The following is a 25053-nucleotide window of genomic DNA, read 5'->3' as shown; positions in this document are numbered from 1 at the left end:
ATGTTCTCCAAATTTACTCCCAAAACTAAGCAACGTTCCATGAAAGGTCATTATCCACAAATGTGGGGGCTTTTTGTTTCGGCGCCGGGGCCTACTTTTGTTCCTAATCCGACCCTGCATATTAGTTATGCAGTCACAGCATTCAGACTGTGATATAAACAACATAAGTAGTCAACTTGGTAATCTGCGAGGCTTTCCGCTATGTGGTGGGCACGTGTTGCATAGTGATTAAAAAGAGGGCTGTTGGTAATGTAGGCGAAGGCGGATCATTGCCGTGCTTCAGTGCCCCTGGATCCTGCTGCAAAGATTATTTATAGATTCTTAATCAAAAAGGCCCTGTTTCCTAATGGTGAGCAGCTAATACGGCTACGCCGCTAATTGATAGTAGATGCGTGTCTGCCATATTTTGTATTAACTCTGAAACAGGTGCTGATGCAAAGTGTGACACCCGGCATGAAATCTTTGACCTGAGCCTCGTAACAACGTCTATATACGAACAACCATGACGCGCTAAGGGTGCGGGCATTTGGATATTTTGAGCCATATAACTGATAGTTAATTAACTACTACTGCAATTAATGCTGTGCGGCAGCTAGCCAGTGGATAGAGACTTTTAAAATTGTCAAAAGCAGAAGGTACATTCCATAAAAGCGCCAGTAATGTTCTCAGTGCTCCAGTGAAAGCAGATAGTGACAGTGAGGATTTCCATTTGCATGTCCAGGTTAATAACCTTCTATTAGTCCTCTGCTTCTGCATATACACACCTTTACTTGCTAACAGTGTCTTTCTACACTGTGTGGGCGCTGAGGGCACTCAGCACCATATTTGAAGTATTTTAGGATTGTACCTTTTGGTGTTGATGACTAGATATTAAAATAATCTGTTCGCTGGTTAGATATTTGTCGAGCATTAATTGCAGTAGCTAATAATTTACTGTGCAGTATATGCTTGAAAATATGGAAATGAGTACGTAGGGAACCACTTGTGTGCATATTCACATTTACCCATGTTCCTTCTCGGCGTCCTGGGGTGCCCTTGTCATCTGTTACTATTGACTGGGCATGTGCTTCTGAAATTAACAATGTCTTAATTTGGTCAAGCTACCGAGAGACCTTTCAGCTGTTGTGTGCACGTGGGATGTACACCCGGCTCTGAGGACCTTCCTATAGGTGCTGCAGACCAATTAAAATCACCGTGAGAATGGCCGTGGCCGTTGTAGTGTCCTAGCATGGACACGTTCTAGTGTTCACAGTGTATGTTCTACACTTTACACCCACCCACCACCTACGTCACTGGGTCAGGTGACTAGGCTAATAAAAGGGCCGGGCGCACGTGCTCGTGGCCAGTTAACCCACCATATAACCATGTGTCCGCGTCAGTCATTCTCAGCATGAGGGCCTAGGGCCCCAAACACCACAATGGCGACGAGGCGGGTAATCTACACCCGCGTGTGCAGCCCCCGATCGGCGCACCATCGACGACATGGAGGGAGAGAGAATTGCCCCCAGTGAGGACAAACCCTCTGCAGGAAGGCGCGACGCGCCGAGAAGCCAGCCAGGCGAGCGGAGCCAGCAGCAGGCCCTGCGGTGACCGGGTGCCCACCCCGCACCGCCACGAAGACTGGTAGGCGACGCTGTGCCCCAGGGAGGAAGCGTGGCAGTCGGGTGCCCACCCCGACCTGCCGCTGTGCCTAGAAGCGCCCAGAAGGAAGTGCCGACCGTGCGGAGCCCACCCGCACCGGCCGCGACGCCGAGAGTGAGCCGGAGAAAATCGGGTGCCCACCCCGAACCTGTCTAGCCTGCCGCCGTGCCCGGATCGAAGAGTGCACCGAGCGGAGCCCACCCGCGTCGGCCACGACCCCTCACAGGAGCCTGTGTCATGCGGAGCCCACCCGCGTCACGAGGAAGCCCAGCCGGGCTGGAGGTGAGGCCGAGATATGCAGGAAGGTCCCAGCGAGTGCCCACCCCGCGTAGAGGAACCTGGTGTGCCCTCCGGCACGCAAGAAGCTCCCGGTCCGGCCAGAGAGAAGCGAGGTACGGGCACCCCCTCCCTGCGCAGCCCGCGAAGTGAGGAGACCGGCTGCGGGGAGGGGGCGGAACAACGCAACAGCGGAGCCCACCCGCGACGGACAACAGAAGCGGCACCAGCAGCCCCCCCCGCGCGGTCGGGGAAGCGACGAGACCTGCTGCGGGGGAGGAACGAACTGAGGTAAAGCGGAGCCCACCCGCGAAGGAGCCAAGCATGTCGACACCCCCCCCCCCCCCCTGCCGCGCGAGGACTGCAGGAAGCTGCCGCGGGCAGGGAGGGCGATTCGCGGATAAGGAATGGCCGCTGCCGGCCACGAAGACATGCCCCCACACCTCACAGGACCCCCAGCGGCACTCAAAGAATAAAGGTATCACCAGCGGGTGCCTACCCCGCATGAGGGCGAAACGAAATGCAAAGAATGGCCGCCGCCGGCCATAGAAGAATGCCCCCACCTCGTAGGACCCCCAGCAGCGCCTACGCGGGAGGCAAGCGGCCAGCACTGCCAAACGTGAACTGCAACTGAGGGCACAATGGAGCTGACTGCCACCATGCCCAGAAGTCTCAAATGCACTGACACACACAGCGTGGCAAGTGAGTTTGTCTCTCCCAACACACACACACACACAGAGTAATGCCTTGACTCTGAGAAGCCCACTGACACTGCCTGTGCCCCCTCCTGCCTTCAAATAAATAAAAGTAAAAAGACTTACCTGCTGCCATGTCCTGGACTCCACTGCTCCAGCCCCATCTGGACTCCACTGGTCTGTCTGGCTCCAGCTCCCCTCCAGCTCTCCTAAGCACGAGTGAAGCCTGGAGGAGTGGAAAGGAAAACAAGGCATAGAGTTCTGGCAGTACAGAATGGTTGCTGCTGAAGCCAAAGAAAAGCAACACTGCCACCCAGTGGCCACCGGCGGTACTGCAGCAAGAGGAAAACCAACAAGCCTACAGCAAGCCAAGGAGGTCCAGCAGTCACAAGAGACCGACGGCGTGGGAGAAGAGGCAGCAAGGCACGCACCGCAAGGTCTGACGGAGGCGCGAAGGTGAGCGCACGGGAATGCGACGGAGGCGCACGGGAGTGCGACGGAGGCGCACAGGAATGTGCCAGAAGCGCAGGAACGCGACAGAAGCACAGGAAGAAGAGAAGGTGTGCCACAGGGATGCAGCGCTATCCCACAGCAACAAGGAGGAAGAAAGAAGAACGGTGTCGAGCCGCATCCACCCCAGCGAGGACTGCGCTGTCGCCGCATCAAGTGGAGCGAACCCTCGAGAGAACAAACGGACTCAGCGCAGAGGTACCCCGGACGCGGACAGTACACTGCAGCGCCTACACGAGAGGAACCCACTGAAGAGGATGGGCGCAGCAAGGATCCAACACTGGCGGGCAAGGATGCCGAGCCCCACCCAGTGGCGCCAAGAAGCCACCACATCAAGTAATCATGATACTAGGAGCAACGCTACACTGAAGATGTACCACGACGGTACGAAGAGTAGCACGCACCAGCGCCTGACAAGGCAGCGGACAGAGGTAGTCACACGACGCGACACACCTTGTGAAGCCGACCAGCCAAATGGTCGCACCACAAAGGCCCAGCCGACCTGCCAAACGGTCGCAACACAAAGGTCAAGCCGACCAGCCAAATGGTCGCATCACAAAGGCCAAGCCGACCTGCCAAACGGTCGCACCACAAAGGTCAAGCCGACCAGCCAAATGGTCGCACCACAAAGGCCCAGCCGACCTGCCACATGGTCGCACCAAAGAAGCCGACTCGCCAGGAGTTGCACAAAGAGGTCTGACGCAAGACCGAAGGCCCAGCCGACCTGCCACATGGTCGCACCCAAAGAAGCCGACTCGCCAGGAGTTGCACAAAGAGGTCTGAAGCAAGACCGAAGATATCCTGCCAGTGATCGGCAGCGCGGACCGACAAGTGGTCCGAGAAGCTCAAGAAGAACCAAAGCAACTGGTGAAAGGGAGAAGACCGAAGCGGACCATGAGCATGGCCCCACGAACTTCAACCGAAGTAACTGGTGACAAGGTGAAGATGAAGAGAAGGTCACGACCCGAACTCGGAATGCTGAAGAAGATGAAGAGAGTGTTCTCGGACGAGGACAAGACCAGGGGGAACACGTGCAGAGTGCGCGCGCTGCATGGAGAAGCCTGGCCAGATAAGAGGAGAACAGAAACGGTCCAGAGTAGGTCGTGAAACGAAGAGATGAAGAGACCAGAGTGGCACGTCTGCCACTTAAAGGAAAAGGGGAAAGAAAGATCTGAGTGGCACGGTTGCCACTGCAAGAAGGAGAAGAAGTCAGAGTGACATGACATCCTCACGGAGAAAGAAATAGAGGACAAGGAGAAGAGTGTGGCAAGACTACTCACACCTCAAAGATAAGGACAGAGAGAAGAGTGTGGCAAGACTACTCACACCTCGAAGACAAGGAAGGTGACAAGCGTCAGAACACAGTGCGCAAGTCCTGAAGAACACCCGTGGCACGGAGAAAAGACCATCTGTTTGATGATGCTTTCAGCACACCTGGGATCTGCAGAGGTGAGCAGGCCGGACCATTCGAAACACCCACCTTTGGGGTTACACGGACACTGGTCAATGCCAGCCGTGGTGACTCAGGGGCAAAGGCCTCAGGGATGCCGGTGAGAGAGAGTATCCCCGCGACGAGAGATGGTCATCAGCCGCCCTTCAGCAAAGGTCTCAGGAGGATGAAGACTTCGCGTGCTAAAGACAGGAGCCAACAGCCACCCTCCAGGTCTGACTGCGGCATCTGAGGTGAGACCTGCCGTCTCCTCCGCACCCGTACTTATCGGCATGGGAGTAACACGATACAGGACACTGAACCCAGGCCAGATCTGAGGAAGAGGGCCTCAAGGATATCCCGTGGCAGGGGAACACCTGTGAGAGGGGCATCCTGGTGAGAGGGGTGTCTTGCGAATAACCCGTCTTTCTGCAAAACAGAACACACGCCACCGATAAAGAAAAGGACTGGACTAAAAAGATAAATGGCAACATCTAGCGCTGAACCAAAAGAACTCAACAACTGCGTTTGTCGCCAAGAAAGCAAAAGCGAAGAAAGACTGTGAGAGCAACTTCAAGGCAGAGCCGTCAAACAGACTAACTCCATCGAGCACCCATGACTGGTGCCACAGTGAACTGGTGATCGCCCGCGACAGGAAGAACATCGTCCGCGACAGGAAGAACATCGTCTGTGACTCCAGGCTGCTGAAGCGTGAGCGACTCTGCAGAAGTTTAGTCACTGTATTACATCTGTATATATATGTCTCTTATCCCCTAGGTTGGACATTTGACTCCGGGTTTTGTTATTAAAGATTGGGAGGAATGTAGTGTCCTAGCATGGACACGTTCTAGTGTTCACAGTGTATGTTCTACACTTTACACCCACCCACCACCTACGTCACTGGGTCAGGTGACTAGGCTAATAAAAGGGCCGGGCGCACGTGCTCGTGGCCAGTTAACCCACCATATAACCATGTGTCCGCGTCAGTCATTCTCAGCATGAGGGCCTAGGGCCCCAAACACCACAGCCGTGAAGGTGTGTCACAGAAAATGAGCGCCCAAAACAAAACACTGTGTTTCCCGGTCACATTTCACATCTGGTCTGATGAAACTCGCTGCTCAATGACACGGTTTCAAATAAGGGTAAACAGAGGGAATCTCCATGGCAGCAGAAAAAACAATATCGCCAGAATGCAATGACATTCGATTTGTTGCATCCACAGTCCCCAGGAGTCCTAAAGATAATTAATTCGAAAGCAAATGTTGTTCGGCCAGAGCCGTGCACTCAAGTTATTCGGCAGTGTTTTTCACGAGGCTCTGGCGACCACAAAGATGTATCCTCTGTAGTGCTTGGCAATTCAATTTTGTGTCCACTCTTGAAAATCCAATGCTTTATATTACATTTAAACAGAAGAGCGCAATAAGAGATGAGTGTTGCCTGTATGCTCAAAGCAAGTAAAACAAGCGTTGGCCAGTGAATGGGGCTAGCTTTGGCAACCTTGAGCAGAATGTAATATTATTTCATTTTTCACTGCACGCATACGCCATGAGAATAAAAAGAAAAAGAGAAGGAAAACATGCCGCCTAAATGTGGCAGCCATATGCTTGCAATAAAAATGTTCAAATAAAAAAAAAAAACATTGCATATAATTTTAATAGAACAGCACAAATGTTCCCTAGACGGCAGGTGAACTTAAAACATGTATAGAAAATCTTTTTGTTTTAATACACGTCACATACAATTGTGATTGTCATTTGTGAAAATAAAAGAGACTATTGACTTTTCTCCAAATCTTTTTATTAAACATTTTCAGGTAGTATTATAGTACAATACATCGTCAATCAGTCGACGCTTCTTAGTGATGCAATGGTAACATACGAGAGGAAAAACAGCATGTAACAAATCAAGCTTAGCAATGGCAAATCAAACTGACAATGCGCTCTGTTTCCTTATATTTTGTATAAGAGGTAAAACAACCTATTAAAAAATAAACCAACAATGACCCCTCCCCCCCCACAAACTCGGGAGAAGAGGGGAGAGGTGTTTTGCTCTACATCGCTTTTAGTCACCACTGGGAGGGGTAGCGGGGAGGGCGCCTCATCTTAATCATACAGATTGTGAGGGAGGACCATTGTGGACGGGTTGGAAAGGGTGGGGAAAAGGTGACAGTGATTCAAGATTCCCGCTGCTCCTCATTCCGTAAGAGAGATGAAGCACCCTTCATATTGGGTGGTTGGTGGGGTGAAGCAGGGTAATTCTAGTCTCGATATATAGTCAATCAATCAATCAATAGTCAATTAGGGGCTGCCATCGAAATGTCCATTTTTTTTCTGAAGATGCTAACTTATGGGTTTTCTGTTCCGTGGCTTACGTCTGCCATAGTCTGCAGTGGCGTAACGATAATTGAGGGGGCCCCCCTGCAAGGTACGTGGAGGGGCCCCCTCCGGACTCTATCAGGAGCTCCCCAGCCGAAATGCAGTGTTGAGGGGGCCCTCTGGAGCTTGAGGGCCCCCCGCACTGCGGGGGATGCAGGGGCCTGTGTTACGCCCCTGATAGTCTGTTAAACCTTGGTGCAATGGCAGGGGGGGCTCTTTCTTTTTCCAATATTGAGCAATAAACTGCTCATCTGAATCTGACATAGGTCAGATTAGGGCTCAGTCTGCCCTTGTCACACGCGCCATATTTCATGGTTGTGCGAACTCGGGTCTGCTAGAATTGGGCACTGCAGTAACAGACCCCAGAATTTCTTTCTAGAATGTGTGCAGAACAACACAGGACCACCAAGTATGTTGTTAAATTTAAAGCATGGAGCTTTTTTTTTTTTAACCTTGAATTCTAAGGAGAGGTATAATCTTATTTTTCATCATGGGTCCCAATTGGATTTTGATTAGAACGGCACTCAAAAAAGTCTAGCTAACCCGACGAATGCTTTTTCAGTGTCTAAGAACAGAACTAGGTCTGAGATATTACGTCTATAGGGATTTTTCAACCAAGTGCGCAAGCCTTCTAATTATATCTACCTCTTGGCAATTGAGAATAAATCCAACTTGGTCCAGCTCTATCAAGCCAGGGAGAAGGGGGTCCAGACGCAGTGCTAGGGTTTTTGTGTATAAATTTCACCATTTTAAGCAGTCTATACAAAGTGCAATTTGTTGGGTCTTTACCTGATTTGGGTATCAAGGTGATTTTGGCTTCATACATGGTCAGTGTGAGAGCTGTGGCTTGTGTAAAGGAGTTAAACGACGTGTCAAATGTTGGCGCCGGCGAGGAAGAAAGACTCTATAAAATTCCACCAGAAAGCCACTGGGACCTGGTGTCTTCCACAGACCCATGGATTTCCGTGCTTGACTCTCTTCTGCAGGATCTGTAGGCACCTCAAGTGCTTCTCTGTGAGGTGTTGAGATGGATGTCCAGTCACAACCAATGTTCCCTGTAGGGGCCGCGCTTGCACGCGTGCCAGCCCACCCTCACTTCCCCTAAGTGTGCAATCTCGGTTCTTAAGCACGCTGACTTCATACACTTCTGGGGGATAATAGTAAAAAAGATAAAGATCAGCCTATGAACCTTTAGTGCATTAGTGCACAGGCCCATATGTCTCAGCCTCCTATGAACTGATCAAGAAAATGTCTGCCATGTAAATCATGCATCAAACCTCCCCTAAAATATGATAACATGTCTTCAGAAAGCACTTTTCTTTAAAATGTGGAAGCTTTACCATTAATATGTCACATTAATTCACTGCACCGAGAGGTACTTATTAAAGTAAGAGTTTTTAAACATGAACTTGGACCCAATCCTGCCCCGCCCTCGTAACAATGCTTTGTCTGAACTGAGAGGCAAGTAAGCTATCATGCACACCCTGTTAATGGCCCACATTCTCATAGATAGATAAACATTATAGCCTATTAAATTGAAATCAGTATGTTTGTACACCTCTTGTTCTGAACTCACATATTTGAAGATGCTTTCAGATGCAATAATGAAGAAAATGGAGGATTGCTGAAAACATATTTGCCTAAGTCACACAATTTGGTTAAGTGGGGAAGCTAGGATTAATCCCAGGTTTTCTGGTTTCACTTAATACAAATCACCAACTAAATGAGTATCTATTTGTCTCTCCTTTTTATCTCAAATTTTAATGCTTTGTTTAGAAAGTTTTTTTGCATTATTTCCACATTGCTTACCAAGTATTGGAGAGGCAGGCCTGATGTCGCTTTCCTGCAGGCCCTTATGCCAACTCATTTGCCCCTGCTTGTATTTACAGGTAGCAGCTAAATACCTCCTGCACCACTCCTGCCCACAAGACAAAGAACACCCTGAACCCACTCCACTGTATCCTGCTCAATGCCTGGTCCCTCTGCAAACACACCACGGAAATCTGGGACACCATCACCACCCTCTTTACAAACATTGCCTTCATCACCGAAATGTGCCAATCCCTCCTCGAACCCTGACATCACCACTGCAGCCGCGGCCGCTGTAGGTAAAAGTGGTGGGGCGGTGGGGCAAGGTGAGGGGGGATTTCGAGAAACGACTATGAGGGAAAATTTATTATTTATTTAATATTCCTGCGTAGTCGTCACTCGAAATCCCCCTCACCTGGCCCTACCGCCCCACCGCTCTTACCTGCAACGGCCGCGGCTACACCACCGCCACTCCCGAAGGCTCCAAGATAGTACACCGAGACCACGCCAACAAAGAAGGTGGAGGCATCGCCCCTCATCTTCACGGAAACCATCAGCTGCACTATCACTAAAGACAACCCCACACCTCTTATTGAACACCTCAACCTTCTACTACATACTGATGCAAAGACCAAGATAAGAGGAACCCTTGTCTACAGACCCCAAGACCCAGAGCAACATTCTGCAATGCCGTCCCCAACCTCATCGCCTCCCTAGCAATCAACTCTCACCAGTACATCCTACTTGTCGACCTCAACTTCCACATCGATTACCCCAACAACCAGTGGCAGCTCCTCCGCTAAGGCAGAGGAGAGTCGCCCCACAGGAAAGAAAAAAAAGGATAATAACACCATGTTATCATCATTTTATTTTTTACTGATGGTTCTGTTTAGGTGTGGGTGGGTGGGGCTGGGCTGCCCACAGAGCAGGGAAAGGGATGGTGGCACTTTCTAAGTACACATGATAGTTTCACCTGCGTCTTGGGCCAGCCAAACATTCATGAGCACTTAGCATGTTCTCCACTCAGCTGTCTTGCACATCCTGGTGGAGAGCATGCACAGCCTCCCACTCTGTGTCTGTGCGCCGAACCAGGCCTCTCCGACCAATCACGAGGCTGCTGGCATGCTGGTGACTGCAATGTCATGATTGGCTTAGGGGAGTCTGGGAGCCTGTGCGCTAACTGTTTCCTGCGTCGATCGATGAGGTCAGAGGAGAGATGGCAGTTGGTAGGTAAGTGATTTTTCTTTTTTTCGTCTAGGAATTCGCCTGCCTGGATCACCAACAGTGCTGACAGAGTCGCCCCACTAAAACCTACAATATTCAACAAGACCTACAAACATGCCAGCTGGTACACCCCAGAACTCAGGACCACCAAGAACAACTGCCACCCACTGTAGAAAAGATGGAGCTCCACCAAAAAATCTGCCAGTAGAGCAGCTCACAAAACTGTCCTCATCAAATATCACGGGGAGATCAAGGAAGCCAAGAAAACAGCAATCACCACCAGCATCAACTCCGCAGTCAACCACACAAAGGAACTCTTCAAAATAGTAAAAGAATTCTCCCACCCAACAGCCATAGAGAACACCATTTATCCCTCCCAAGAACTCTGCGACGTCCACTCAGACTACTTCCACAGCAAGCTCACCAACAATTACAAAAATTTCAATCTCCAACCCGCTACCCTAAACCCCAATGACCTCAACTGACCAGCGAACATCAGCCAAACCATTACCACCTGGTCTCCGCTCGCCGCCTTGACCACCTCAGCCATCATGTCTTCCATTAACTCCGGGGAACCTACCGACCCCTGTCCCCACCACCTCTACAACCTCGCAATTAACCCAATCAGCAAGCCACTCACCAGTGTCCTCGACACGTCCCTCTCCACAACAACCTTTCCGGACAAATGGAAACATGAAGACGCCAGTCCTCTCCTAAAGAAAGCCTCCATCGACCCCAGCGATCGCAAAGATTATTGTTTGATCTCCCTGTTCCCCTACCCTGCAAAAGTACTCAAGAAAGCCTTCAAGCAACAGCTCACCAATTTCTTGGAGCAAAACCACCTACTGGATGCCTCACAATCAGGATTCCGTGCCAACCACAGCACTGAGACCGCACTGATTGCCACCACCAACAGCATCAGAACACTTTTGGGGAGCACAGAGAAACTGTGGCCCTGATCCTCCTCGACCTCTCCGCAGCTTTCGATACCATCTCCCACAACACCCTAATCTACAGACTTTACAACATAGGCATACAGCAAGATGCCCTCAAGTGGATCGCCTCCTTCCTTACAGGATACACACAGAGCATCCAACTCCTCCCTTCACCTCCACACCCAAAAACATCATATGCGGTGTACCACAAGGATCATCCCTCAGCCCAAACCTGTTCAATATCTACATGTCCCCCTCATAGATGTTGTCAAACCCCAAGGACTCAACATAATCTCCTATGCAGATGACACTCAACTGATCCTCTCGCTCACCGAGGACCCCTCCAAAGCTAAAACCAACTTCTGCAACACCATGACCAACATAGCCAAATGGATGAGAGACAAATGCCTCCCACTCAACTTCGAGAAAACTGAAGTACTGATTTTTGGGAAGAACAACCCCACATGGTACTACAGCTGGTGACCTGCAGAACTCGGATCTACACTCACACTGACCGACCATCCATGCAACCTTGGCATCATCCTCGACAACCAACTGACCATGAAGTGAAAAGTCAACAGAGTCACGTCCTCTTGCTTCCACACATATTGCATGCTCTGCAAAATCTTCAGATGGATCCCAACCAACATCAGAAAGACCATCACTCAGGCCTTCGTCACCATTCGCCTCAACAACAGCACATCCTCTACACTGGCATCTCCACCCAGATCCTCAGAAGACTCCAGACCATACAAAACGCCACAGCAAGACTTATCCTGTACCTCTCCAAATGAACCCACACCACTCCCCACCTGAGAGACCTCCATTGGCTCCCCATCCAGAAGGGATGCCAGTTGATGATTCACACACACGCCTAAAAAGCCCTCCATGACCTAGGACCTGTCATCCTGATGATACACCTCTAAGGAACTTCAACTACATCAAACATCAATTGAACTTCCACCAAGCCTCTAGACACCTGCGGTGGCTGCTTCTTCTTCTACATCACTGCCAAGACCTGGAACGACATTCCCCTCCACTCACTGGCAGACTTCAGAAAGAGACTCAAGACCTAGCTCTTCAATGGAGACACAGCGCCTAGATACCTCTAGAGGTGACAGTGTTGCACTTTACAAATGCTGTTTGATTGATATCTGAACTGATGCTTTTACCAGGGGTGTAGATACCATTGGTGCAGTAGATGCAGTGGCACCGAGGCCTACTGAACCATGTAAATTGATGTATTTGACTACCCCAACACCAGTGAAAGGGGCCATTTTCCTTGCTTGCACCAGAGCCCATGACATCCTTGCTACACTACTGGCTATTACCACTCTTAATCCTAGTCTGCTAAAAAATATGCATGAACCTGAGCTATGTGTCATTGCGAGGATTATAATTATTGGAAGGAAAGTGGAGTTGCTCATGACCTTGCAGATAACGGTATCATTATTTTGATTCACTGCTGCACCACTGTTTTAGCAGGAGTGATACATAACCTTGGTTTATGCAGGCTTCAGTTTAACCTAAAATAAGGTTTTTGTCCCATTTACAAACACAGTTTGCTTTTACAAATGTAGCAGTAATTATAGATTTTAGTGTGTATGATTTTAAAATCACTGTACAGTACATACGATTATAAATGCATGTTTTAGAATTAGACACCATACTTACTCTCACACCAACAATGTTTAAAGTATCCTGGCCCTGAATCAATTATACTGCAGTCCACATGATGTTCAGGATTGTCCAAGTTGGGGAGAGAACACTTTTGCAATATGAAGGGTCCAAGCTGTGTTGCACTTTTAAGAGATCTTAATACTATGTTACATTATGTGTATTTGTAAAGTGCATTATCATCAGTGGAGTGGAGGTCTCTAGGTGGTTGTTGTTAGGAGATGCGACTGCTCAGGTAGGTGGAACCTAAGTTGTGTACTGCCTTGAATCTATGTGTAAGGGTTTGAAATGAGCTTGTTTGTGTATTGGGAGTCTGGCTGCCTAGCTCTGGATGGTTTAAAATACAAAATCACAAAAGGGAAACAAAATGCAGTGCTTGTTGCAGGTGAGTGGGTGTGTGGGGTGGGTTTCGAAGTAGAGGAGATGAAAGAAAGTATGTGCAGGAAAGAGTGAATAAAAACAATGCTGAAAAGGAAAGAGATGATGTGTGAGATGTGTATATGAAGGATTTCAGAAACGTATGGAGAAAAGGGTGAGAGACTGTAGAGTAAAGTTGTGAGAACTGTAGACATTTTTTGTTCACAACAAAATGATTGTTACTCATTTATTTGATAGTGCTGAAAAGCATTGGCAAAGCTAGTAGGTTTGGCTTGTTTTTGGCATAGGTCTGTTGTTGTGTTATGTCTGGATGTAGTTACAGAAAACTCCCACAGACACCCAGATACTGATTAGATTTGCACATCTTCTCAACTCCTGGTGCACATAGCCTTGGCTGCAGTGCACAGAGACCTTACCCTGTCGCACACAGAGGAAAGAAATTAGAGAGAACAATGGTCACAACCCTTAAGATATGATGGATATCATTTGTGTGTTCATTCAATTGGCTATAGAGTGACTGGTGATAGTCATGAAAGGCCTCCTGTTTCTCCCTTTTCTTCGTCGCCTGGCTCCCCGTCTATGTTTTGACCTTAGCCATGGCTGATTTATCTATGTGTAGGTTTATTTTACATGTAAGGAGAGGACCTACTTTCCTTTCTCATAAAAATGTTATGCCAGGGTGAACAAAGACCTCCCTGCCTGGTTTATTCTATATGCTTTGAGTTGCCTTCTTAAAATAGCCAATTGACTCCGAATCCTTTTGATTGGGAAATGTTTATCTTACTCATTAAAAGCCTTACTTTCAGAGGTAAGGTCCTCAGGTGTTCTATCTATCTCAATGGCAATAGAAGGGCCCCTAATGGTGGCTTTGAAGGCATCCCAGAGGTGTGAGGAGTTATGTCAGGATGGGTGTCAAAAGAGAAGTATTTTTTTATTCCTATTACAATTGTGGCTCTATTTACTGGGTCTCTGAGGATATTGGACATTATTCTGTGGGTGTGATCAAAACTTAGCTCTCCACGAGAAGGTGTCTAGTGAAGCTCATGATATTATCTCCTTCTTCACACCTCGCCATGCTTTGATGTATATGTTGTGTTGCCCAGCTCCTTTTCTCCTAGTCCTCCTGCTTTGTTTGCAGTTCAGTGTTGTGTTCCTCCAAAGCCTGGAACCTGTGCAATAGCATCTCCTGATCCCCACTCCTGGTCTGCAGTTCGCTTGATGTTGATTGGAGACAGGCTGTCAGGCACACAGAGCAGTAAGTGCCGGGAAATGTCCACTTTCTAAAAGTAATGTTAAACATCCTGGCAACCCTGGAGGTGCATTCAACCTACTTATCTGCCTTCCTGGAGGAGCTAGAGGTCTTTAGCTTGGCAGCAGGCTTCAAGGCAAATATCCATAAATCACAGACCCTCAACCTGACCCTCCAGCCACACACACTAGACGCCTTAAGATGGACTCTTCTCTTTCAGTGGGTATCGAACTCTATTCCCCACCTGGGCCTCTATATTACCCCTCAATCTCAGCAATGGTAGCCCTTAACTATCAGATTCTGACTCTCCTGGTCAGGTCCTACCTACGTCCCGATTCACTAACCTGGCTCGGTCATGTCGCATTGATCAAAATGGTGATCCTCTCTAGGGTTCTGTTCCTCTTTCAGGTTCTCCCTACAGAGTCACCCCTGGGACGTTGTGGTCCCTGCAGTGGGAGCTTAACCGATTTGTGTGGGCCGACAAACAACCTTGTCTCCGCAGAGACCTTAGCTACAGACCCCTAATTGAGGGAGGTCTGGGGCTTCCGAACTTCTAATGCTACTATCAGGCTACTCAAATTAGGGTTTTTGTGGAATGGTCTCGCAAAGAATCAGATATACGCTGGCTTTTTCTGGACAGAGCTCTGGCAGGGCAGCCTCTGTGGAGAATTCCCTTTCTCCCTAAACATGCCTGACCCAAAACCCTCTACCATTCTCCCATCACTAAGTCCTTGTTGGCAGCCTGGGATAGACTGGTGGTACAGGAGGGTTTCACATCTTTCCCTTCTCCACTAACACCTATAATTGGGAATCCAGACTTCACCCCGGGCTTACGCGACTCGACAGTCCACCTATGGAATCAAGCAGGCTGCAGATCCATTGGCCACTTGTTTGACATAGAGGGGCCGGAGTCCGAGCATTGGCATTAAACCCAGATTCGCCATTGGGTGATGCACCCATCTGTTCTCACAGGAGCGGAGCGGTCGCTTACCCACTTTGAGAGCTGGCTGCTCTCTAACACCTCCAGTAAGCACCTCATTTCAGAATAATACCGCATGATGAGCCCCACTGCGTAGCTTTTCAAATCTACTAGCCAGAAGCGCTGGGAGATGGAAATAGGCAGAGAGCTGATGCTGAAAGAGTGAGGAGAAATTTACCATTGTGCACAGCACACCGCCCACAATATGGCCTGTATCGAAAGGGCTATGAAAGTCGTCACCTATTGGTATTTCACGCCCCACCGGTTGCACAAATCTCACCCATCTAGATCACCTGAGTGCTGGTGCCAGTGTGGGTCTCCAGGGACCCTGCTACACATCCTTTTGGCCTACCCGAAACTTGCGACTTACTGGTTGCAGATACTTAATGACATTGATACAGGACACCCCAGATTCCTTGCCTACATCATCCTGGGACGTCCCAACACACTCACTTTAAATCTTGCCGGGGTCGACTGATTGTTCTGGCTCTAGGGGCAGCCTTGCAGAACATCTTGGCACATTGGCGTACCAACCACATACCCACTTATTTAGGATAGTTGCACCGAATGTGGCATATACTATGGATGGAGCGCATAACCCTCACTTTGTCTAACCAGGGTGAGTCCTTCCCTAAGCTGTGGGGCCCATTTCTGAAATAGTTGACATAAGAATTCCATGAGCTCACCTTCCCAAAATACTTACGACTTCTTTGTCTGTCTGACTCTCTCCCCAAACCAATTAAGAGAATCCTACCTACTTACAGACTAGTTGGTGATAGTGTGAATTTGACTTTCAAGTGCAACCGGGTTTGGGAGTTTGGAGGAGGGGAGGGAGTTATGGGGATGAAACATACTCTAATGCTCTGTGTCCTGATGGTTATCAGGCCTTGAATTGCTAATGTTTTATGTTTTATGCTAATAATAATAATAATAATGAAATGTAAACCATAAAAGCAATGTTGAATCCAACTCCACCGGTAAGGAGGATTTATCATTACCATTCCAAGGATATGAACCACGAAAAAGCTACTTCTCATCAGGAAGATTACAAAAAATAAAAAAGATAAAGAATGGGATGAAAAGCATTGGCAAAGTAATATATTGCCCTCCCAGATTGGTTACTGAAATTCCCTTCTTGTTAGGTAGATGTGCACATATGATCAGAAAAAAATGCAGCCTCTCACTGTGCAAGAGAACCAGCGGCTGAAGAGGGCTAGAAGATTGCCCCATATTATATGCTGTGGTGGGCGGAATCCAAATATAAATGACAGACCAATAGCTAAGGGTGGTTGAACTATAGTCCCTCTATGTATCTGTATGCATATGTATTTTTAGACTGGAAGAGTTTTTATTACATAACATAACGTATTGGTAAAGTGCAACATTCGCACAGAATGGATTGCACTGCAAAATATTGCGACCACGGATCTCAAGATACAAGAATATTGTGGAGAAAATAACAAAGGCCAAAATGTCGAAAGGTAAGTGCATAGAGTGGAAGTATAGATTTACTAACTCCACGTCTATGCAACTTGAAGATATATATGGTGCACATCAGTGAGTGTTGCAACATATCAGAGCCATTGGGAATAAGGACCAAACTTACCCAGAGGTGAGACATTTCAGATTGATTCACAATAGCAATCTTAATGATTTAGAATATTTTGTACTGGATCACGTGCCTGTGAGGCTCTGAGGGGGCAACAGAGAAAGATATTTGAGACAACTTGAATCCAGATACATAATACGATTCAATTTGAGAATCCCTAATGGTCTCAACACGGAGGAGGACCTATATTTGCATTTGCAGGATGATGTTCCATTATCAGACACAAGATGAATGTAACAGCAATATAACAGCAATATAACACATCAGACCAGACCCTTTTTAATCTCTATATATGTATTGTATTACACTGTACACTGTACACATATGTCGCTTACTCCCCTCCAGATCCATATGATGAAATTATCTTTTATTAACCTTAAATCCTGACTTTAATGTACAGATCCATATCATGAAATTATTTACTAGTGACTTTAAATTCTTTAATGAGTTTAACTAATTGATTTCTGCATGTGCACTTTAAATGATGAAGATGTGTTAGAAATATTGTAGCTTTGCACGCTTTTTGAGTGGTTTTGTTGATGCGATTTTGCACATGCAAGTATATTATAGATGCGGCCAACATTTAGATGAGGATTGATGTATTAAGATAATGAATTGATTAAGGCACTTACCTGGAATCTTTTAAACTGTTTTCATATCGTTTTTATTTGTTTTATTTTGTTTTAAGACTGTTGGGAACATTTCCTTTTAGATGTCTTCTAAAAAAAATGCAAAATTTATTTGGACTAATGATATGTCTAAGGTTTTTGAAAATCTGAAGGAGTTCATTGTGAATGCTCCATGCCTTAAGCCTTTTGTTTGTGGAAAAAGTGCATTGTTATGGTGGATGCTAGTAGCAGCGGTTTGGGTGGTGTTCTTTTACAGAGAGACAATGAAAAAGAGTGGATAGTAGCATATGCTTCAAGAGCACTGAGAGATGCAGAAAAACACTATTCTGTTATAGAGAGAGAGTTATTAGGCATGCGTTTGGGGAGCAGAACATTTGAGGACCTTCTTGTGGGGTACCAAATTTATCATAAAAACTGGTCATAAGCCTCTTGTTTTTTTGATGGCCCCAGGTGGAGGTCGGACCATGGCTGCATGCCTTGCGAGACTTGCTTCCAGATTACAGTCTTTCCAGTTCCAGGAAGGGCTAATGTACACGCTGGCTGCATGTCTAGATTAACTTCTTCGGTCGAATGTCCAGATAAGATCCAAGATGAAGATTGTGAAGTAGCTTTCACCATGCGTGATGTTAATTTAGTGTATGGTGAACAATCTAATTTACAAGAAGATGTTTGGTTTCTAGAGATGGAGAAAGATTTAGAATTATGCAATGTCAAGAAGTGTTGAGTACAAGGTTGGCCTGAACAGAGGAAATTGTCAGGTGACATGATGAGTTTTTTCAAAGTTCAAGAAGAACTTGAGGTTGAAAATGGTTTGGTTTTGAGAGGTGATAAAAGTATTCCTTCCTATTCTCTTAGAAACACAATTCTCGGAATTGCTCATGAAGGGAACTTGGGGATTTCTTTCACCAGGAGACGTTTCAAAGAGTTTTTTTGGTGGCCAAGCATTGCTACTTGTGTTGACCAATTTGTACGTTCATGCATTCATTTTTCAAATAGTGACAAATCTGCTGTTGCTTTACGTCCTGAACCTCATCCTATAGATTTTCCCCTTGGCGTAAACTTGGTTTGGATATCATTGGCCCTTTCAGTACTTTACCCAAGCATGAAGCATTCAAGATCTGTTCTATGGCATAGTATGTTAATCTGGTGTAATCTGAGAAATGATGACTAGCAAAATGACGGGCGATAGGGTATTGCTTGTCATTATTCGTAATCGCCCTCATATGTTCCAGCACGCGTTTTTTTGCCATATGTGTAGTGCTGCCCAAATAGCAAAGTTTACATGGGCATTCCAACACATAAATGACAAACGTGCTGGTACCAAAGGCCAGGGATGGAAACCGAGTTTTGAGACTCAGAGAGCGAGAATCAAGATACATAATAGGCATGTGTACCCTTTTTCCCAATGGCCATAATCTGGATGAGGAAATGGCCATACATCTTCAGAATGAATAGTAATCAGTAATTATGGATTTGTCCTTTGAATGTGTGAAGTCTGGAAATTCATCAAATAACATATCTAATGTAAATATATTTATTTTCCACAGGAGGAAAAGGAAGGGAATATGTCGCTGACCTATGCCAACAAGATCCCTACCCTTTTCTTCAGACCATCATGCGATTATGTGTGACATCAAAGATAAGATTTTATTTTTGATATATGTATAAAAAAAAAGAATTGTGTTTACACTGTGGGGTGATACAGGGAGTAAACAAGATGCCATTCAGTTAGCATTAGCTTATGAGATATAATGAGATGTAAATGGACTTTCCCTGTTTTAATTGTCATATAACTGTTGTTTTCATCATGAGATCACCCACTATAAGGGTAACATTAGGAGTAAGAAACTTTCTTAAATTGATTGACGTGACTAGGATGTTAACACAGCAGAATGGTATGCATTAGCGGGTGCTTAGTGTAGCAATGCCGTGAATACTAGAGACGTATACACTACGTAGACCATAATTCCCCAGGAGTGAAAGAAAGGCTTGCCACTATTCTGATTGACAATTGGCAAATTATAGAGTGACAACACTAAGAGTGTAAAGCACCAAAATGCTAGACATTAACATATGGTTATGGGCAACAGTGCCGTGAACATGACAGCTTGGCGTTACTACGTAGACTTGACTTCTTTAGAAATGTGAGACAGGTCCGCAACACTTTTTTTGTTTGATACTATATGAGTGATGACACAGGTTACATAGATTAATATATGTAATTGTATATCTATACGTGTAGCGATGTCTAAATGAATGACAAAACAGGCAATAACTACATGTGCAAAGATGGCGCCCATAATGCAGAAACTGACGATACGGAACTGAAAGTCCTTTGTTCTTTTTCATGTTTTCAAAAAAGTATGTAATGGCATCCTTATGTTTACGAACGCTGTGTGAACAAGCCGCTACGGTGGCGAAACGTGTCACGGCGTGTTTATGACTGAAATAAACCCCCAATTTGCTTGATCTGGTGTATCGGTGTCAGATACTTTCTGAGAGCGCGAGTGGTATTTCGTTTTGGGGATATATATATATATATATATTCATCATCTCATTTCCCCTTGGAAATAATTTGGCATGCACTCACGGGTTCTGAAATTAATATCCCAAATTTCCTTTTATTCAGCTTGCAGCATCCAAATTGAGGGACAAACCAACACGTTGCGCTATCAGCCGATAGCTCGATCACGGTCAGTGCAACTGATTCAAAACACCCAATAAAAACAGTGTGATGCTTGATCATGTGATTAGTGATGTCATGTCTCCTTTTCCCATGGACTTATGGTCCTCGTAGTTAACACAAACACACTATAATTTATGCCAATTACTCATATATTTTTTACTCTTTACTACTATGTTTTTTTGCTGTCATTGTGTCATAAATAGTTTTGCTATCATTCCTTGATATTAACAAAAAATCTCCCCACCCTCGTGTTTTCGATTCAAAGCAAAACAAGTAAGCAACATTCAAAACCCTGTTAGCTTAGCTTGCGAGAGAAAATTCTCGACTGCAATATTATGTTGCTATGTGTGATGGGGTTTTGCCCGTCTTGAAAACAGTAGTTTATTACTCAGATTTTAGAGTTGTAGTTGGTTTCTTAATTCGCCCTCTGGTGGGCTTACTTTCCCTGTGTATTATGGGGATTAATTTTTTACACCAAGTTTATTAATTGTTTAACACTTGGATTCGATAAGAAGGACACATAAGTTCTTTAAAGCTAGCTCATTAGTAATGTGGCAATTGCGATGTGTTTGTTGCAACTATTTCATCTGACATTCTGACATCTACACCCTTTTGCCCCCTCTTCATAACGGGCAATTCTGTACTGAGGACACACAAATCATTTCGAAATCATTACAGATGAACATATAATTCTTCACTTTGGTTCAATCCCCATGGGGTATAGGTCCTAAAGTTCAGAATCTGTCGCGATTCACGATGTCTCAGGTTTTTTTCCCAATCTCCTCCTCTGTCATGTGCAGAAATTGTCTCTAGAGCATAGCAACAGAGTAGTTTCCAATCACCTCTGTGGTGGATTCCCATGTGTTTAGCAACAGCGTTGCTCCGATCCTTGTTGACCGTCGCTCTTACGTGTTCAAGGATCCTCTTTTTTAGCTCACACTTTGTGCTGCCAATGTACTTTAGTGAGCACGGACATTCAATTACATAGACCACAAACTGGCTTTTGCAGGTGAAAAGTTCTTTTATTAGCCATTTTTTGTTGTTATCCGTGAGTGAGACTTCTGTCATGTTTCTGGCTATTTGGCAAACCTTGCACGAATGACACTTCTTGAAACCCTTGGTTATCAACCATTGTGTTCCCTTTTTTTTGGTATGGTCCTTGTGATGACTGTGCACTAGTTTGTCTCGTAAGTTCTTAGCACGACGGAACGTGATATTAGGGTGTTTTCCCATAATTTCACTTACTACTGGGTCTAGTTGTAGGAGCTTCCAATTCTTGCGTAGGATGTCTCCTATTTGTTTTGCTTCTTTAGAGTGATCCAAAATTAGTCTTATAGGGGTCGATTGATTGGTCTCTGTGTTCCTTCCTTTGTCATTTGGGTTTAGGATAGTAAGTCTCTTCTTATCATTAGCGCGCCTCCAGCATCTTTGGATAATCCCTTTTTTATATCCACGGTGTTTGAATCTCATTGCTGAGTTTTTGCTATGTTGTTCCCACTCATGTTGTTCCGAGCAAATACGGCGTAGCCTCAAAAACTCTCCATATGGAATGTTATCCTTAACTGCTGTTTGGTGGAAGCTATTTGCATGTAGGGTTGAGTTAGTAGATGTTTCCTTTCTGTGTAGCGTGGTTTCTAACTTGTTGTTGGCAACATAAATCTCTGTGTCAAGAAAAACAATTCTGTCGTTGCTGCAATTGTGTGTGAATTTGATTTTCGCATACGTCGAGTTTAGAATTTCGAAATATTCCTCAAACTCTTGTGCCGTGCCGTCCCACACTATCAACAAGTCGTCTCTATAGTCTCTATAGTGCGCTCTATATACGTTGTTAATGGAACATTCATTTTTGTCGGTCTAGTGCCTATAGAGGTCTGTATATTATTACTTTGCGCTGGTTTTGCTTATAGTCAATATTGTTTGCAGCATCTTTCTAGACAAAGATCATTTCATAAATAAGTGAAATCACCGAACCTTGTGATATAATTACATACATATAACTGAAATCAAAAATTCAAACACCAATAGAAATTCCAATATAAAACTCTCTTATCTGTGTTTGAGTGCAGTCCCGAGCCCGGGGAAGAAAAGGTTAGGGAACCCGTGAGACAGTCATGCTTAGAGTGGGCCCCTTCCTTTCCTCCTGTAAAAACACAGAATAAGAGATGTACAGCCATTAGATTCTCCAAGAGAAGACAAATACTCTATAACCAAGCAATATATTTGAAGATTAATATAATCATACAGTTACTCTATTCAAAATTCAACAATAGCTCCATTTATACTTGTGATAGTTCTCATTCAATATGCAAATGTGAGGCCAGTTCCTCGTCAAGGTTATGCCCTCCTGGGAATCTTGTTTCCAGTTCTAAAATCCATTTAGATTCCCGTTGTCTTAGTCTAAGGTCTCTATTGCCACCTCTTGGACCCAGGACTATTTTAGTGTTAACTAAGGTACACAAGAGTTTAATAAACTCTCCTGGAAGACCTATTGTCTCACCAAACAACAGCTTCATAGAAAATATGGCCATCTACATAGACTCCTTCTTCTCCCCCCATGTAGTGACCCTCTCAGCATACTGTTTATTTGTTGGTCTTACAAACTGCTGCCTTGCTCTACCCGGACTTCCCGCCAACTATGGGCGGTTCCTGATGCCACAGTTCACTTTCTCACGTAGCACGGGTAAGGCGCGGGGAGTGTGGATCTGTGATTATTTCTTTAATTAAAATCACCCCTCTTCCACTATCCAAACGTCGTATTGGTATCACCCGACAGTGAATACTAAGTAATTCTCCCTTCGCCCATCCTACTATGAGAAGTAAGTACTCCCCCCAGATCCCGCTGCTTGTAAGGGAACCTCCGTTCCCCGACCGAACAACAGTCCCGGGTCCGAGCTTACCTCCGCGTAGGAAGTTCCCGGCAATCCTTTTTGCAGTTGCGTGGCGCCAGTTAGTAGGTCGTGGCCGGCTCAAAGTTCCAGACTTCGTATTCCTTTCATCCAAACAGGTTGTTTAGAAACTGAGCCCGTTGTCAGTTGGTGCATTGATGCCGGTAAACCAGAAAACCGGCAATTTTTTATCAAAATCCAATTGCCACACTGCTAATGAGCTAGCTTTAAAGAACTTATGTGTCCTTCTTAACGAATCCAAGTGTTAAACAATTAATAAACTTGGTGTAAAAAATTAATCCCCATAATACACAGGGAAAGTAAGCCCACCAGAGGGCGAATTAAGAAACCAACTACAACTCTAAAATCAGAGTAATAAACTACTGTTTTCAAGACGGCAAAACCCCATCACACATAGCAACATAATATTGCAGTCGAGAATTTTCTCTCGCAAGTTAAGCTAACAGGGTTTTGAATGTTGCTTACTTGTTTTGCTTTGAATCGAAAACACGAGGGTGGGGAGATTTTTTGTTAATATCAAGGAATGATAGCAAAACTATTTATGACACAATGACAGCAAAAAAACATAGTAGTAAAGAATAAAAAATATATGAGTAATTGGCATAAATTATAGTGTGTTTGTGTTAACTACGAGGACCATAAGTCCATGGGAAAAGGAGACATGACATCACTAATCACATGATCAAGCATCACACTGTTTTTATTGGGTGTTTTGAATCAGTTGCACTGACCGTGATCAAGCTATCGGCTGATAGCGAAACGCTTTGGTTTGTCCCTCAATTTGGATGCTGCAAGCTGAATAAAAGGAAATTTGGGATATTAATTTCAGAACCCGTGAGTGCGTGCCAAATTATTTCCAAGGAAAGCGCCAGGGGTCCATAACACGGAGCCGTTTTTGTATCAACATATATATATATATATATATATATATATATATATATATATATATATATATATATATATATATATATATATATATATATATATATATATATATAAATGCAAAAAAGAAGCAGAGAACTCTGGGTAGTTCTCAAGTTTAGGTGGAAAGCAGCTCCTGTATGGAGCACTCTCAACACCAGCGACACTCTAGATCTGCTCACCTCAAATGTCTGTTTTTCTAGCAAAATCTTTAAGCATAGGATTAGCACAGTGCCATCCACGCCGAGATAGAAAAGGACAAAGTCTTTTGCCATTTGTACAGCAAAGTCTTTAAGCATAGGACTAGCACAGTGCTGTCCTTGCCGAGCTGTAAAATGACAAAAGCCAATTACCACTCCAGGCACAGTATTACAGCTTTGAGTTGGTAAAATACCAATCAAGCCAACCTGAAATGAGTAAAAGCAACCCCTGACACAGTGTTTCGCTCTAATTAGAGCTCTTCAGAGAGGTATAGCTTTACCTGCTTTCCACCTAAACTTGAGAACTACCCAGAGTTCTCTGCTTCTTTTTTGCATAATTTATTCGTCACTCTATGCCTGAAAGGGTATTTCTTTGATATATATATATATATATATATATATATATATATATATATATATATATATATATATATATATATATATATATATATATATATATATATATATATATATAATCTACTGGCGGTCGCCAGTAGATAGTTATAGTTAGGACCGAGTTCCCATAGGAAATCTGAAAATTCTATTTTGAATAACTTTGGCGCCGGTTGACTTATCTTCGGGAAATTTTCAAAACTAATGGGGTGCTCCGCTCAGCTCCTACCCTGAAAGTCTCGGGGTGATTCGTCAAGCGGGGGCTGAGAAAAAAGGGGGGTCTCAAAACACGTTTTCCCCATGCATCTTCCCAAAGGACCTTTAGTCGAAGGTACAGCCCGAACGGCTGAACAGAATTACTTGAAATTTGGCAAAGAGGTAGTCCTCAGTTCAGGCATGTGCCTTTTGCATATATGGTGTCAATCTGTTCAGTAGTTCCTGAGAAAATCAAAAGTAAAATCATACATATATCTGGGCAGAGCCTAACTACACATCTCATCGTGAGATCTGATTGGCTGTCAGCACTTCATCC

This window comes from Triturus cristatus, chromosome 3_1, assembly GCF_964204655.1.
Source record: "Triturus cristatus chromosome 3_1, aTriCri1.1, whole genome shotgun sequence".
Classification (NCBI taxonomy): Eukaryota; Metazoa; Chordata; class Amphibia; order Caudata; family Salamandridae; genus Triturus; species Triturus cristatus.
This window is presented reverse-complemented; position numbering follows the sequence as displayed.